The sequence below is a fragment of the Engystomops pustulosus genome, chromosome 4 (genome assembly GCF_040894005.1).
Source record: "Engystomops pustulosus chromosome 4, aEngPut4.maternal, whole genome shotgun sequence".
Lineage (NCBI taxonomy): Eukaryota > Metazoa > Chordata > Amphibia > Anura > Leptodactylidae > Engystomops > Engystomops pustulosus.
Genome location: NC_092414.1, coordinates 107,649,500 through 107,666,830, shown reverse-complemented (window position 1 = coordinate 107,666,830; position 17,331 = coordinate 107,649,500). Strand labels below are relative to the sequence as shown.

General features: G+C 43.4%; 1 protein-coding gene across 1 annotated transcript in view; it reads right to left on the bottom strand.

The window, feature by feature from the left end:
• Positions 1-17,033, bottom strand: part of HYAL4 (hyaluronidase 4) — a 33,260-nt gene extending 16,227 nt beyond the window's left edge. The window contains exon 1 of the mRNA XM_072147024.1: positions 16,972-17,033. The gene's annotated coding sequence lies outside the window, so the exon portion shown is untranslated. The remainder of the gene's footprint in view (positions 1-16,971) is intronic.
• Between the last annotated feature and the right edge of the window lie 298 nt (positions 17,034-17,331).

The window sequence follows — 17,331 nt, the reverse complement described above, 5'->3', positions numbered from 1 at the left end:
CTTTTCACGTATGAAAAGTCGCCGGCAGCAGCGAGTGCGCATGCGCGGGGACAGTAACGCCCCGTGCCGGCCCACTCCCGTCCGGCCGCGCCCTCCACTCGGCCAGCCGTGCCCCCCCCCTTCACGCCCCAGCATTTGCGATTATTTCAGGGCCTCTGTGCCACTGGCGGTACGCAGGAGGTCCTGATAAATATCCCCCATAGAACTGTTGTAAGGAGCCGCTCTAATGATAGTGTTTTACTGACAAAATTATAATTATGTATCATAAAGTAATTTTATCACTGTGACAATCAGTTATGAGCCAAGCATTGAGACAAGCTTTTGTCTGAGAGATGCCTAAGTCCCAGTAGCCAAATTAACCCTTTGTGATTTCTTAAGTACCATTCAACACATGTGAAGAATTCTCCCGTAGCTACACGACACAGAGGTATCTATGGATACAGCAGCCAGGAGCCTAACAATGGCTCCCAGGAAGGCATGCTCTGGATGTCTTTCTTTTTTTTTTGTCAAGACTTCCACAAACCATGACTTTTTTCCAGTTATCACACCTGAAAGGGGTCTTGTTTTTTCAGGATGAAATGTAATGTTTAATAGCACAATTTTGGGTTTCACATGTTCTACCGTTTAACTTTTATTAACCCTTTCTATGCAGTACATTTAAAAAAGAATGCAAATATGACATAATTTTTTCTAATAAAGCTGTGGCATGTGGCTGCATGAGAGTTTATTTTTTGCATTATAAAATATGGGGTCCATAAAGCTTTTTGATTGTGTTTAATATATTTTTTGCATCATTTGGATATTGCTTTTTCCTTATACTATTATGGATTTTTAGCTTGGGTTTTTAAGGTTGTAGGGGCGGTTAGGAAGTATAAAATATGTGCGATTTGACTTTTTAATTTTATAAGGGCAGGCGATTTTTGAGTGTTGGTGTTTTTTTTTACTTTTTATTTACATAAACTACTTTTTTTTAAAAAACTTTTTTTATTACTTTGCCCCACAAGGGGGCACTGACAGGATATCACTTGATCTCTTTTATAATGCACTGCACAAGTTATGTAGTATCAGTTTGTGACAGGCTTTGTATTAGGCAATACCTCAGTAGAAAGCTACCATAGGCAACACAGGTGGTCCCTCCGAGAACCTCTGGGTTGCCTGTGACATAATCTACACCCTGTAATCGCTGCTGTGGAGTGCCGATGGGTGGCAGAGGGAGCTCAGCTCACCCTCTTTTCCCATGCTAAGACACCACAATCCATGTATGACCATGGTGTCTAATCCAATTCTGAGTGTTAGTGCTATGGCTGAGCTCTGATAACACAGCCCAGTCACAGCACCAACAGTACTCAATGTAATGTAATCTTCTGAGGAGGTGTCACAGGAAGGCATTGCATTGGAAGAAGTACCTTAAACTGCCGTAAGAACACAATATGGTAGTCATTAAAGAGAACCCGTCATGCAAAATAACCCCCCTAAACTAAATATATTTTCATAAACTGCCATTAGAGAGCATTGCCTCTGTCCCTTCATTGTCCCTCTACATGCCTGTAAACCTAAGCAATGAGGTCCTAAAGCTGTATGCAAATGACCTGTGAAATGTCCAATGAAGCATTAGCATATTCAAGCTGTCCACTCTATTCATGAGTGGGAGGCACAGCCACACCCCCAGTGCATGACTGACAGCCTGTATAATGATGTGAGGCTGTATAATGATGTGCTTCCTGGTGCTGGTGGCCACACCCCCTGCAGCCTGTGTGTGCATGTGTGTGTGTATAGGAGAGATACAGCAGCTCCAGGCAGCCATGTTACAGCAGAACATGTCAGATTCATGTGTAGCTGATGTCTGTGTGTCTCACCTGTATATTAGGAGGATGCAGCATGTCAGCAGATACAGCACACACTAGCCATGCTTTACTATACATTACACACAGACATGAGCAGGGGGAGGAAAGGGGAGGGGGAACACGGGTGACAACACTGCCTCTGACCATGTGACCAGCCTCATTTATATGATAAAGAATAGATTCTTTTATAATGATTAATGTATGAAATAACTAGATAAAGGCTGTGATGGATCCTTGTGAGCTGCTCCAACAGGAAGAGGTGACAGGACTAGTGACACAGACCTTATGACAGGTGTCCTTTAAGGTGTTAATACTGCTAGAAGAGGAGGCCTAACAATATTCCTGTATTGTGTGTGTTATACTAGTAATTGCCTAGTAATCTCTGCTTACTCCTTGTTGGAAACACAACATGCTCACAAATAGGAAAAAAGGACCCAGCAATCCAAAGTAGCAGCAATAAATTCTGAAGTTTCTTTATTCCATGAACTCCTCTTGGACCACCGGACGTAGGTCCGGAGTCTGCAGCGACGTCTCCTCTGCTCCTCCGTGAATCTCACGGCCACCGGCTCCATAGACGGTCTAAAGGTATTAATCGGCGGTCTAAAGGGATTAATGAGAGCTGCTGGGTCTAATTAGACCCAGTACAGCTCTGAACAGTGAAAGGTGGGCATTTCCCCTGTAACTGAGGCTCTTATAGATGCCTCAGTTACAGAGAAATATTGTAAAAGCAAAAATAAAAAAAGTTAAATGTAAAAAAAAAATTCTGACACACACACACAAAAAAATATTAACCTGTTCACGCTCCACATCTGCTATATCGGCCGCTGAGCGTAGTGACATAATGCTCAGCATCCGAGTAGGAGTAGTGTGGAGAAGTAGGCGTTCTGTGGAGGAGTAGGAGTAGTGTGGAGGAGTAGCGTGGAGGAGTAGGTGTTCTGTGCAGGAGTAGCCTGGAGGAGTAAACGTTCTGTGGAGGAGCAGGCACAGCGTGGAGGACTAGGAGTACCGTGGAGGAGTAGGAGTAGCGTGAAAGAGTAGACGTCCGGTGGAGGAGTAGCGTGGAGGAGTAGGCGTTCTGTTGAGAAGTAGCGTGGAGGAATAGGCGTTTTGTGGAGGAGAAGGCATTGTGTGGAGGAGTAGGCGTTGTGTGCAGGAGCAGGCGTGGTGTGGAGGAGCAGGTGTTGTGTGGAGGAATAGGCGTTTTGTGGAGGAGCAGGCGTTTTGTGGAGGAGCAAGCGTTGTGTGGAGGACAGGGGTTTTATTGAGGAGTAGGCGTTTTGTGTAGGAGCAGGCGTTTTGTGTAGGAGCAGGCGTTTGGGGAGGAGAAGGCATTGTGTGGAGGAGTAGGCGTTGTGTGGAGGAGTAGGCGTTGTGTGGAGGAGAAGGCGTTGTGTGGAGGAGCAGGCGTTGTGTGGAGGATCAGGCGTTGTGTGGAGGAGCAGGCGTTTTGTAGAGGAGTAAGCATTTTGTGGAGGAGCAGGCGTTTTGTGGAGGAGTAGTGTTGTTCTGTGTAGGTTGGTTACTATCCACACCACCATGTCCAAAAAGACATATACAGTACTGACTTGGAGGTATATAATTATATGGCCTCCGATACGGAGTCTGCTAGTGGGGATGAGTGTGGGGGGACGTTTTATTTGTCCACCTCATCCTCACAAAGCGACTCTGAGGAACCCCCGAGAAGGCGTTTTCGTAGTAGTGCTGAAGTACCTGGGACTTCTGAAGTGCCTAGGTACAAGGACAAGGGAGAAGTCGCATCATGATTTTTGGATTGATTGTCTCCTGTGGCAGGATCTGGGCACAAGATGACATAATGGATATTTTGTATTATGCACTATCCATTATGCATCATCCTTGTGGTCCACTTGTCGGGTTAAAATGCTCACTACACCCCTCGATTTATTCATGGGTGGATGAAGTTTTCAAATAGTGTCAGTTCTCAGGGGTTTCTACTGTACTGTTCCAAAAAATGTAAATGTTGGTACTCCAAATGCCATTCTCTTCCGAGCCCTATCTTGTAGATTATTACCACATACCCAGGAGAACATGCATGATGATTTTTGGGGTGTTTGTCTCCAGTCGCATGAATTGGGCAAAATACTTTTGACACCACAATGACAAATTTTGAGAAATTGTAAAGCAAATTTTACTCGACACAATTCAATTTGTGTTCCATTTGAGTCAGGATCTTATGGGTTAAAATGCTCATACAACCCTAAATAAATTCTTTGAGGGTTGCCCTTTCCTAAAATGGGGTCACTACTTGCGGGTTTCTATTGTACTGGTACCTCAGGGGCATCCCAACACCAGTCTAGTGAAAAGGGTGTTCCAAAAGCTAGATTTTGCTTGCCCCTTCTCAGGCCTGCCGTGTCCCCAGCCTGTAGACTACTGCTACATATGGGGTATTTCCATACCCGTAATAACCCACAGAATGATTTTTAGGGTGTTTATCCACAGTGGCATGAGTTGGGCTGAATACATTTCTCCTACTATGGCACATTTGAGAAAACATTGCAATTTCTAGACTGCACCCTTCATCTTGTATTATATTTTGCCCCTCATCTCAGTGGTTAAAATGTTCATACAACCTTAGATAAATTCTTTGAAGGGTGCCCTTTCCTAAAATGGGGTCACTACACGGGGGTTTCTATTGTACTGGTACCTCAGGGGCACCCCAACACCAGTCTAGTGACAAGGGTGCAGCAAAAGCAAAATTTCACTCCTTCCCTTCTCAGCCCTGCCGTGTCCCCAGCCTGTCAATTTTTGGCACATGTGTGGTATTTCCGTACTCAGGACAACCCACAGAATGTTTGTCTAAAGTGGCATGAGTTGAGCACAATATATTAGGCACTAAAATAACATTTTTGAAATAAAAACACAATTTTTGCTCTGCACCATTTACTTTGCATTAGATTTTGACCAGCATGTTGGGGGTTAAAATGCTCATCACACTCCCATATAAATTCTTTGAACGGTTTAGTTTCCAAAATGATATAATTTCACAGGGGTTTATATTGCACTGGTACCTCACGGGCCCTGCAAACATGACATGGCACTCCAAATCCAGACATGTGAAATTGGAGCTCCAAAGGCAAAATTTTGCTCCTTTCCTTCTCAGCCCTGCCGTGTCCCCAGCCTGTCAATTATTGGCACATCTGTGGTATTTCTGTACTCAGGACAACCCACAGAATGATCTTTGGGGTGTTTGTCTAAAGTGCCATGAGTTGGGCACAATATATTAGGCACTAAAATAACATTTTTGAGATAAAAACTTTATTTTTCCTTTGCACCATTTACTTTGCATTAGATTTTGACCAGCATGTTGGGGTTTAATATGCTCGCCACACCCCAGATAAATTTTTCGAGGGGTGTAGTTTCCAAAATGGTATCATTTCTCAGGGGGTTCTATTGTACTGGTACCTCACGGGCCCTGCGAACATGACATGGCACTCCAAATCCAGACATGTGAAATAAGACCAATGGCAAAGGCTTTCTTTTAAAAAATGTGGTATGACTTTTTGTCTAAAAAGTAGAACATTTGAAACTTTGAAAATTGTAATTTTTTCACATTTTTCCTAAATTATTGAATTTTTAACCCCCAAAAAAGATACTGATCACCGAAATGATAATACTGACATAAACTACAATGTCTCACGAGAAAACAGTCTCAAAATTTACAGAGATATCTTAAAGTGGTGAAAAGTTATTACCACAGGAAGATACACTGGTCAAATTTAAAAAAACTAATGAGCATTAACTTACAAACAGGTTGCGTCCTTAAGAAGTTAAAAACAAAGGTGCATCAGTGTTAAGGAGGTCGCACTGGTTTCGGACGCCATCTTGACTACTGTCCGCCATCTTAGATACAGCGGTCATGTTCCCTGACCATTGTCAAGTTAATGTCATGATTCAAACTTCATTTTATGTAACCTGTTTGCTGGCCTGTCAGCTAATACCCTTTGACATTTAATGAGAAGCCAGTCTGTCCTCGAAGCTGCATAATAATATGATTCTGGAGCCACTTATCTTCTTCTTGTATAAACAATATCTGTGTACAAGGTCTCTGAGAACTGAGCACAATTAATTCACTTTTTTTTCCTAGAATATGCTGATGTCCAATAGCTTTGCAGTATACTATTCACACCCCTTTGATGACTCTTCTGTCTGATATATATTATGCATTTTGATTATTAAAGGGGAAGATCCTGACTAAGAGATTGACATGTCTTGGTCTCTATGTTCAATCATGAAAGGGTTAATTAGGACTCACCTTACAAAGGTCAAGAGGGCTGTTGGGGCCCTGCATAAAAATCCCTAACAATATTTGGCGTCCATCTGGGTGGGTTTAGGAGTAAACAACAACAACACCGAGACAGCCTCCGTGAAGTGTCCCCGCCGGCTCGGTGAACAGAACTGACCAGAGAGCTCTCAGGGTAAGATATTAATTTTTTATTGTCTACCTTGATATGTCACTTCTGGTTCACTGGTTGGACGGACCGGGTAAGACTGTCTCTGTGTTATGTATTTGCCACTGTTGTTCACTGTAACCTAAGCTCAGAGTTTTTGGCAAAGAACCACTTTGTAAGGTGATGGACAGAGACTGAACAGAGACTGGACAGTGACGGATGGACAGACAGTCTGTGGTGTTAGCTGAAGCAGTGAGACAGGAAGTAGTAACCCTTAGATGTCTGCAATGCTACAGTGGAAGATATTCTGTTGTGATAGTCGGATTATCATAGTGTCTGGGATACTGTTTGTTTGGGACTGGTTTTTCCCATAGATTGTGACAAAGTTCAGATTGCGGAGACCCGCCCTGATCAGGTGAGCGCTAGACTTTCTTCGGGAGTCTGAGCGGTCTCGTATGACTAAGAACTAGTCGAGTCTGAAGGAGAGCGATTTGGAGAGTCAGTCTGAGGACAGTGACCTGAGAGTCAGTCTAGTCAGGCAGTGATCTAGTGTAGAGTCCCTTGTGGACCTGCAGGGTCAGTCTGAGGGCAGTGACTTATTCTAGCGTCAGTCCAGTCAGGCAGTGATCTAGTGTAGAGTCCCTTGTGGACCTGCAGGGTCAGTCTGAGGGCAGTGACTTATTCTAGCGTCAGTCCAGTCAGGCAGTGATCTAGTGTAGATTCCCTTGTGGACCTGCAGGGTCAGTCTGAGGGCAGTGACTTAGTTTAGCGTCAGTCCAGTCAGGCAGTGACTTAGTCTTGGGTCCTTTGTGGAAGACTCAGGTGTCTAGATTCTTTGGGGTCAGTAAATCGAGGTGTCGACATCCGTTGTGAGACCCTCTTGAGTCTGTGGGGACAGGTTCCTTTGACAGTATTGTGATTATGGACACTTGTGATGAGTAGTGAATTGGAATAGAGCCAAGTGCATTGCAGGCAAGAAGAAAGATTGTGTCCCACATGAAGGGGAAAGATGCACAGAGACAGAAGGTTGTTGAGTTCAGTAGAACTGATGGAAAAGTGCAAGTTGACATGATCGGACATAAGGGCTGGTAGTTTTGTGTTTGAAGTGAGAAGTAGTATTGAAGGATTTAGGATGTGTCAGATGATCTGATGATTGTACAAGTGAGAAAACTTGATCAGATTTGGAAACAGACACTTATAGCCTCTGACTTTGACGGACGGACCAGGACAGAGTGACAGGAATCCTTCAGAGTGCCCAATGAAGAAAGAGACAGGCGATAAGGGACATTTCAAAGTTTTTGATGTGGAAAGAATTTGAGAAAAAGAGATTTAATTATATTTTCCTTGGAGTGGAAAATGGCCCCTGTAATCCAGACTCCACCCCTGTATCTGGTGGTTAGAGAAGATGACACGCCCTACCATTCTTCAGTGGCGGCCATCTTATGTCAGTTTATTTTTCAGTGGCAGCCATTTTAAGTCAGTTTATTTTTCAGTGGCGGCCATTTTAAGTCAGTTTATTTTTCAGTGGCGGCCATTTTAAGACAGTTTATTTTTCAGTGGCGGCCATTTTAAGTTATATTCCCTTCAAGTCGATGAAAGTTGATTGCTGTTGGCAGCCATAAAAGCTGTTGTGGGGCTTTGTAGGAAAACAGCTGACCATGCTTGGGGCGTCTGCTAGGGGTCTTGGAGTGAGGGATGGAGGTTGTTTGAGTATTATTCAAATTTATTGATCCCGACAATTAGAGAAAAATGACTATAAAAAGTGTTACAATGTCTCCGGTACCTGCTTTCTGGCATTTAAGGGGTTAACAAAAGGGTGGGGGCTGTTGGAGCTGCGTTTTGTTTTGTGAAGAACTGACATGTGCTGTGTCTGTCAGTGACCTTGATGTTCACGGAAAACTGAATTTCCCCATATTGAGTTGCTTGGATTCTGTGTTCTGTTATCTCGTGGTTTACAGGCTAGTGAGAACATTTACATTTGGGAGGGGTAGATCGCTGTGTTTAGACTTCTCCCTGACAATCTAAAAAAGACTTGAAGGAATTTATTTGGTTGTGGAACAAGAATACAGTATGATGTGATGTCCTCCTGTGTACCCCATGAACAGACTAAGCAAGAATGAGCCCCCCAACTGTATTACAGAGCCTATGACTGACTTTTGTTCCCTTTTGATTAAAAACCATCTTAAGTGTACCTGGAGTTTATTGAGACGTTGGAGTCTGGCCAGAACTTTATAGGTAGCATAGAACACTGGGCTGGAGATGTGGTGGAGGGACATTGACGTACAGAGGGAATCGAGGATGTTTCACAGACCACGCCAAAGTGAGACTGACAACATCTCCGGAAGTCTCAACTGACCAACCCAAGTGGGCGTTGCGGGGAGGAGACATTACTGTAGTGAGTGGCAGAGACGGCCCCCACAGGGCAAGACAAGGGGGGGTGGTTATGGACAAGGATGTCAGCGAGAACAGCCCCCCCAAACAGAGTTATCGCCTTTCATTGTAGAACTCTCCCCTGCTAGTCCGATGATGATTTTAGCCCATTCCCGGTCAAGAAAAGACTCAGAAAGAACAGCTGGATACATGTAGGATGGTCCATGACCTCCAAGCTGCCAATGAGTGTACTGAAGCCCAGTGGTCCCTAGCCCAAACTGGCAGCAGTCCCTGAGAGTGACATATTATTCACTGTTGATTTGGCAAATGCTTTCCTCTCTGTGCCCCTACATGAGGATTACCAGTACCTATTTGCCTTTACCAGTTCAGTATTCCAGTATATCTGATGTAGATTCCCACAAGGGGGGGGGGGTAAAACTCACCCAGCCAATACCCCACGGCCCTACAGGGAGTAGACTGGCAGACTGGCCCCTTACTGGATGTTCTCCTTTTCAGTATGCGGAGGACCTACTGTTTTTGTTTGCCAGGATGCATGTATTGACCTTATGTGTTTTCTGTTCCAGAAGGGTTGCAAAGTTTCCTGAGACAAACTCCAGTACTGCCAGGAGAAGGTGGTCTTCCTAGGCCACTGCTTCTCAGCCCCAGGCAGATACCTGACAGAGGGAAGAAAGCTGGCAGTCCAGAATGTGCCCCTGCCCTGAGGCCCTAAGCCTCTTCACATGTTTCTAGGACTGGCCAGCTCCTGCAGCCTGGGATAAGGTCTGCTGCCCCCAGCCTGATGCTGCCCCTTTCTGACTGAATTGCCTCTTCCCCATTTGCCCTTAGTCAGGAGGCAATTGATGCATTCCATAGCCTTAAGCTGGCAAATCCTGTCTGCCCCGGCCCTAGGCACATGCCACTGAACCATACCTTTTATTTTATTTTGCACTGAGTATGTAGGCCACAGGTGTCCTAGCCCAGGAACGTGGTGGCCTCCCCAGTGGCCCACTATTAGGCCCGGTTAGACTCAGTCGTGAGGGGAGCCCCTCATGTGTCAGTAGCTGCAGCCAGCAATCTGCTCAGCAAGGCCAGTGAGTTGATCCTAGACCCTAGATCACTCAGTTACAGTGCAAACCCCACATACCTTGCACAGTGTCCTCACCCAAGTACAGCCCAAGCATGTGAGCCAGGGCCAGACAGCTCAGACTCCAGTGTGCACTCCTGATGCCCCAGGATACACTGATAAGGTGCACAGCTCTGAATCCTTCATTCTATCACCGGTATTCCAGGATTCAGAGAGGGGGGGAGAGAAGGGTGATTAACCCAGATGTTGAGTTTTTTCTCATAGATGGCTCCAGGTCTGCAGGAGAAGACAGACGGTTCTACACTGGATATACAGTGGTCAGTGGTGCACATGAGGTAGTACAAGCAGAACCATTCCCTCCACACAGGTCTACGCAGGAGGTGAAGTGACGGCACTCAGGAAAGTGCTACAGCTGGTGGAAGGTAAAAGGGCGAACATCTATACTCAAGGTATAGTTCTGGGGTCTAAACACGACTATGAACCCATATGGAAGGCTAGAGATTTCCTCACCTCTGCAGGGAACCCCTTTAAGCATGGCACGCTGGTTATAGAGCTCATGGATGCTCTCTTACTTCCACAAGAGGTGGGGATAATAAAAGGAAAAGCACACACAATTTGGTGACTCCACAAGCCAAGGGCAAGTATGTGGCTGACGGGATGGCGAAGGCAGCTGCACAGATGGAACCCAGAGACTGTCCTGAAGTCTCAGCGCTGAGTTCTGAGCTAAAAGTTTGATCCACAGGTGTTCCAGTCCCTGGTGGCCCGAGTGTCATCAGAAGTGAAGGAAGAGTGGAGGAAAGCTGGAGCCCAGATGCTGATGGGACCTGGATGCTGGGAGAGAGGGTGTGCCTGCCAGGAGCCCTGCACCCGACAGTAAGTCAAGTAGCCCACGGACACACACACACACATCCAAAATGGCCATGCTAGTGCTCATAAACCGCAAGTGGTTTGCCCCGGGCATTACTACCCCTGTCACTAGACTAGTGAAAGCCTTTATAGTCTGTGCCCGCCACAACCCGGGTAAGGTGGTAAAGACCCCACAGAAGGTGACACCCAAGCTGCTGTATCCCTTCCAGAGACTGCAGATGCATTATATCCAGCTACCAAAAAGTGGTACGTAGGAGTACGTGCTTGTGTGCATTGATCTCTTTCCAGGGTGGCCAGAAGCTTCTCCCATGACCAAGGCTACTGCCAGAGCTGAGGCAAAGAAGTTGGTGAGTGAGATTTTTCTGCAGGTTTGGACTTCCAGAGACCATAGAGTCTGGTCGCAGAACCCACTTCACTGGACAAGTAAAGACCTGAAACCTCGTCCCTCCTGGGTGTAGAACAGGCCCTGCATACCCCTTACCTTTCCCAAGTTAGTGGTGGGGTTGAGAGACTAAACGGCACTCTTAAGTTAGAGATCCGGGAGGCCATGGAAGTAACAGGGAAACCATGGTGTGAGTGCTTTCCTGCTGACCATCATTCAGTTAGGACCACACCCCAACAGAAAGATGGGATTGTCCCCCTTTGAAGTACTTTTTGGCTGTGCACCCAGACTAGGCCTCTACTTTCCACAGATCCTATAGCTGACGACAGGAAACCAAGTGGAATATGCCGCACAGTTGAGCCAGGCCTTGGAAAAGGTCAGCAAAAGTGTTTCTGATTCCTTTTTCAGATTCAGACAGAGACCTCAGGATGCATAACCTGGAGCCTGGAGACTACGTGGTGGTGAAGAGAGACACCAGAGAGAGAGAGAGAGAGTCTGGAGCCTCGCTACGATGGTCCTTTCCAAGTCCTGCTGACCAGTGCCACGTCTGTGAAGCTAGAGGGAAGTCAGCATGCTGCCACGCTTTCTATTGCAAACTTACTTATTCTTCTTGCTAGCTGGTCTCTTCTGACTGACTGTATGCTCAGGGACACCCCAACCATGACTATCACTGTATCTATAGGGGTGACCACGATGCCCCCAGGGTAGGAGACTTTACCTACGGTTGGTGCAACACGACAATGACCTTCTTTACCATTGACAGCACAGGTAACCCTGTATTAGCAGTGTCTGATGTGTACTGGATTTGTGGGGATAGGAGAGTCAGGTCAGGCCTAGAGGCTGGGAAGGTGAGTGTACAGTGATAAGATTTGTGCATTCCTTCCTCGTGATCCCCAGGGATAAGTTTGATCAGACACAAAGAAAAGGTAGAGAATCCCAAAGGATTCTGGAGGTCTGAGAGAGAAGCACCTAGATGACAACGTTTATATAGATACAGTGGGAGCACCAAGGGGGGTCCCACATGAGTACAAGGCCCACAGTCAGATATGGGCAGGTCTAGAGTCCATTATTCCCCAGAGAGCTATGAGTAAAGATGTTGGTTGGGTAACTGTTTTTTTATTGTAATCAACAGAGATTTGTGAATTATACCGGAGATGCTTCCCAGAACCGCATGGCTTTGGACATGATCCTTGCTGAGAAGGGAGGAGTCTGTAAGATGGTGGGAGTGGCTTGTTGCATGTACATCCCAGATGACATCGCCCCCTATGGATCCATTACCCATGCTCGTGAAAAGATTAAAGGACTGTCCAGGGAACTCAAGAGAAACTCTGGGGTGGACACTTTGTCCTTCACTTTGTGGTTGGGGGATTGGAAGGGTTTCCTTTAAGTGGGGGTAATATTGGGGATTGTGATTTTGCTCTTGTCACTTATGGTGTGCTGTGTGGTCCCCCTCATCAAGTCCACCATGTCCCAGATGGCCGTCAGGAGAAGTGCCCGGAGCGGAGGATGATGCTGCCTGTTTACAAACCTGTGAACTATGGGATCTCAGTGATGTGATTTGAGTGTGCAGGCCTGTAACCCCTGAGTGACCAGCCTCCAGGGGATCTGGTGAAGAGTTAACAAGTCCAGCAGGTAAGGGCTTAGCCTACCTGTGGGTACCTGGAGCTTGAGGAGGTTGCTCAGGATGGAGTTACAGGCCAGCAAAGCTCAAAGGGGGGAATTGTTAAGGAGGTCGCACTGGTTTCGGACGCCATCTTGACTACTGTCCGCCATCTTAGATACAGCGGTCATGTTCCCTGACCATTGTCAAGTTAATGTCATGATTCAAACTTCATTTTATGTTACCTGTTTGCTGGCCTGTCAGCTAATACCCTTTGACATTTAATGAGAAGCCAGTCTGTCCTCGAAGCTGCATAATAATATGATTCTGGAGCCACTTATCTTCTTCTTAGTATAAACAATATCTGTGTACAAGGTCTCTGAGAACTGAGCACAATTAATTCACTTTTTTTTCCTAGAATATGCTGATGTCCAATAGCTTTGCAGTATACTATTCACACCCCTTTGATGACTCTTCTGTCTGATATATATTATGCATTTTGATTATTAAAGGGGAAGATCCTGACTAAGAGATTGACATGTCTTGGTCTCTATGTTCAATCATGAAAGGGTTAATTAGGACTCACCTTACAAAGGTCAAGAGGGCTGTTGGGGCCCTGCATAAAAATCCCTAACAATCAGACACCACACAAGGAAGACAGCTTCGATCAACACGTTTCAGCTTCAGCCAGTCACAGCAATGCCTTAATCATGATCTACCAGCTATACAGTTAAGGAGGTGTAAAACGCCCACTTAACAGTCACGTGATCCCCCCCATAACCTGACCTATTTGGGTTGATAAAATTAAAAACATGAAAATAGATAAATATATCCTTCCAAAATCCACACTCAAAAGCTGGTATAAGATAATCCTTTACAGTCGTATAGTGGGGAAATTCCCAAACATATCAATAAATAACATCAGTAAGTGCTGTGATATTATAATCTATGTCACATTTTGATAAACAAAATTATCACTGCCAATGAAGCATATGTATATACTGTTTACCATATAGGAAAATAGGATACTGGAAAAATATAAACAAAGAGACAAAAGATAATAACGTCAAAAATATGACATTTTTAGCAAACAAGATCAAATAATTGATATTGTTCGGGTAAGGTAAAGTTATAAAATTTTCCAATATACTTTCTGTGTCAATGCCTCACGGTTTTCTAGATCTCTGCTTTCTGTCCTTCTATAGGAACCTTCTATGTTTACTCCAGTGAATAGAAATCTGTTAATGGTGATGTGATGGAGGTGCAGGTGCACGAGTTGCTATTATCACACAACTCCTATTACTCTCTGTGATTATAACGGCTTGTGCACCTGCGTGTCCATCACATCACACGGAATGATTTCTATTTACTGGAGTAAACATAGAAGGTTCCTATAGAAGGACAGCAAGCAGAGATCTAGAAAACTGTGAGGAATTGATACAGAAAGTATATTGGCGAATTGTATAACTTTTCGTTAAACAAACAATATCAATTATTTGCTGAAAGTGGACAACCCCTTTAATAATACAGTATCAAATCCTGATGGCAATTCAAGCCTCTTGGAATTCTGGTGTCCAAAATTAACATCCAGAAGGTCTCTGGATCTTAGGTGATAGGCTCATGTGACCATTAAGCGGGCGTTTCTTAACTGTGAAGCTGGTAGATCATGATTAAGGCATTGCTGTGACTGGCTGAAGCCGAAACGTGTTGATCGATGCTGTCTACCTCATGTGTTGTCTGATGCACCTTTGTGCATCAGAATTTGTTGATATTACTTTGGAGTGCTGCATCCTTTTTTTCCTATAAGTGAAATCATCTTTTACACCAGGGCTATCCAGACACCATTGTGTGTTTGGTTGGTGAGCGAGTGGCTTCCAATTTTTGCACACAGCATGCTCAGTGATGAAAAGTACTGCAAAAAAAGTTAGTTTATACCTTTCTGTAAGTCTGCAAAGTCATATGTCCCCACTGACACTCAAAAATAACATCTTACCTGCATGTTTCTAAAACTGTAAAGAGGCTGTGTATAGTATAGACCAGATTATTGTGCTTTACTCAAATCATTTACATCCACCTAGGAAAATGTAATTTCCGAGCACTGATCCTAAGGAAGCTACAACTCAACTTTTGATTTCCCTGACTATTGTTTACTGTTATGTTTTTCTTAAAATAAATATGTGTCAACATTATTCCTTCCCAAAATTTTAGAAAATGGCAATAATAAAGTTGTATATATACCATAATATAATATAATAATATCAATGAAAATCACAAATAAGGCTATCATGGGCCTCCACTTCTGAAGCCACACTATATTGTGATATCATACTGTCGCCCTAATAGGTGATATGTGTTCTCATCTGATCATCTCATCATCAGGTACAGACCTTCATAAGTACTTCTTCCGGTGATGACTTAAAAATAACATAGTTACTTTCTGCGTAGCATTCCCTGAATGTCCCCCACTCTGTAATATATTATATGAAAACATCAAAAAGACCTAATTGTGCCCCTATACATTTCAAATCATATACTGTGACCAGGGTCAGCTTCAGGTTTCACTAGGCCCATTCAGTAGCCTCAGTAGGCCCACTTTCAGTGAACTCACCAATGGTGGCATTAAAAATTCAGAATGTAAAACTCCTCCTGTCTCCTGTTCACTAAAATATTACCTAGTTTATCATACCAAACAGCCCCCTCATGGTTATTTTATAGAATACCCCCCCCCCCCTATGGATTCTTTATGTACATCCTTATGTGGGCTTCGGCACTTTTATTTAATAAATATATACTTTTCCTACTAACAACATTAGAATATACACAGTGCTCACCTTAATTCTCTCTTCCTGAATCATATACAGCTCCCTCAACTAATTAATTTAGATACAGTGCCCCTAAAAACTTGACCTAAAATATGTCTCCCTCTCCTAACTTCTACCATATATCTTTTTCTGTATACAGTACCAGAAGATCAATATTGGACATTTAACATCTGTAGTCCCCTAATTTACTTATATACTGCACCTTATTAAATATATATACGGGGCTGGACTAGTCCTCCAGAGAACCAGAGAATCCTCTGGTAGGCGTAAGCTCTAACACACAACAATGGGCTCCCAAGAACCATTGGAAGACAAACCTACTTGGAAGTGAAATGAGCATTTACTTGTGAATATGGTCTATTTCTCTTAGGATACTTTACAAATATTGTTTTACTAGTTCCTGATGATGATACATTCTCCATGGGATTTTCATATATGGAGGGCGAGTCTGTATAAAGCACTGACACCCCCTTGTTTAACCTCTTGGGGACCAGACCATGTAAATTAACAGACTGATCCATGTCAAGGGTGTATGGCCATGGCTCTTGGGCAGATGTCTGCTGTGTTACACTGCAGACACCTGACAGTAACTGCTGCTGTTGAAGCCCGATCGTGGCATCTAGCATTGAATTTGTATTGTAGTATAACCTCCCTTCTCTAGAATGCATAAAAATAAACATATACAATCATAAACATTTTAAGTAACAAATTAACAATTTTATCTGCGCTTTAAAGACGCAGATAAAATAAATTTTTCTTCTTGGCAGTATGGACCTGCTATGTTAGGCGTTTTAGGGGCCACATGCAGCAAATCGATCATTTGTTTGTAAAAATGTGAAGGGTGTGCATTGGTTTCTAATGGGGATTTCAATAAACACTTGAACCTCTTTTTCACATTTATATATAACCATTGTACACATTACTGTACAAATAATATGTTGATGATGCAAGTTGTCGAAAATTGTTAGAATTCTAGCCTCTTACAATACATTGTGTCAACAATGACTACGTGAGAACAAGTATATGCCTTCCAAGCTAACATTTTCTATACTGGATAATCTATACTGCACATTTATGTCTATATAAGGGTCTAAACCTGGTTTAAATTTTGTCCTAATGTGTATAGAGCTTTTAACTAGAAAAACAGAACATTGCTCAACATATGGCACTTAACAGTTCCAGGGGGGTAATGCAAATTCCTAAGAAATGTGACCTTTTGGCTAAAGCCATACTGAAATCATTAGTGATGGTAGTAGAGAGAGATATAGGAATGCATTGAAAAACTTAAAATGCTAAAAAATATATTTAAAAAACAATAATAAATATGTGACTACAATTGCATACACAATAGCAATATTAACATATATATGTTGTTGATATGTAAGTAATTTAAATAATGTGAAATATGTTGTGCAAGAGATTGTAAACATAATATAGTTAAATTAAAAATAAAATATGGTATTAAATTCATTGAAAGAGTATCTCTATAGCATATACTTAAGTGCAAAGCTTATTGCAATCTGAATTACTTGTAGTGTTTATTTATGAAACCCCTCTAGTTTTTAGATATATTTAAAGAATGTGCATATAGCTTACCTTCCCTGTCAGTGATGGAGAAGCTGCCAGAGATTGTCCCCTCTATAGTATCAATGGTCTTGTGCACTGCCTTTTTTGTCATAAGAGGTGTGTCTACTTAATGCAATCCAACTGGAGAGCAAGAAAGTTGTAAGATCATGTTTCAAAGCACCCACACTTCCTTTACTAGACGTGGACTTTGCTCTTAAATTGTATGACATTTGATAATGTGTTCAGTGACCCCACCTATACTCATGCTAGAATCTGTTCACATTTCGCTTATATTTTCATGTCAGAGATATACATTGAAAGATATCTTGTTATGTGAGCTTGATGGAAGACTTGTATTTCAAGACCACAATGGCTCCAATTTAAAATATT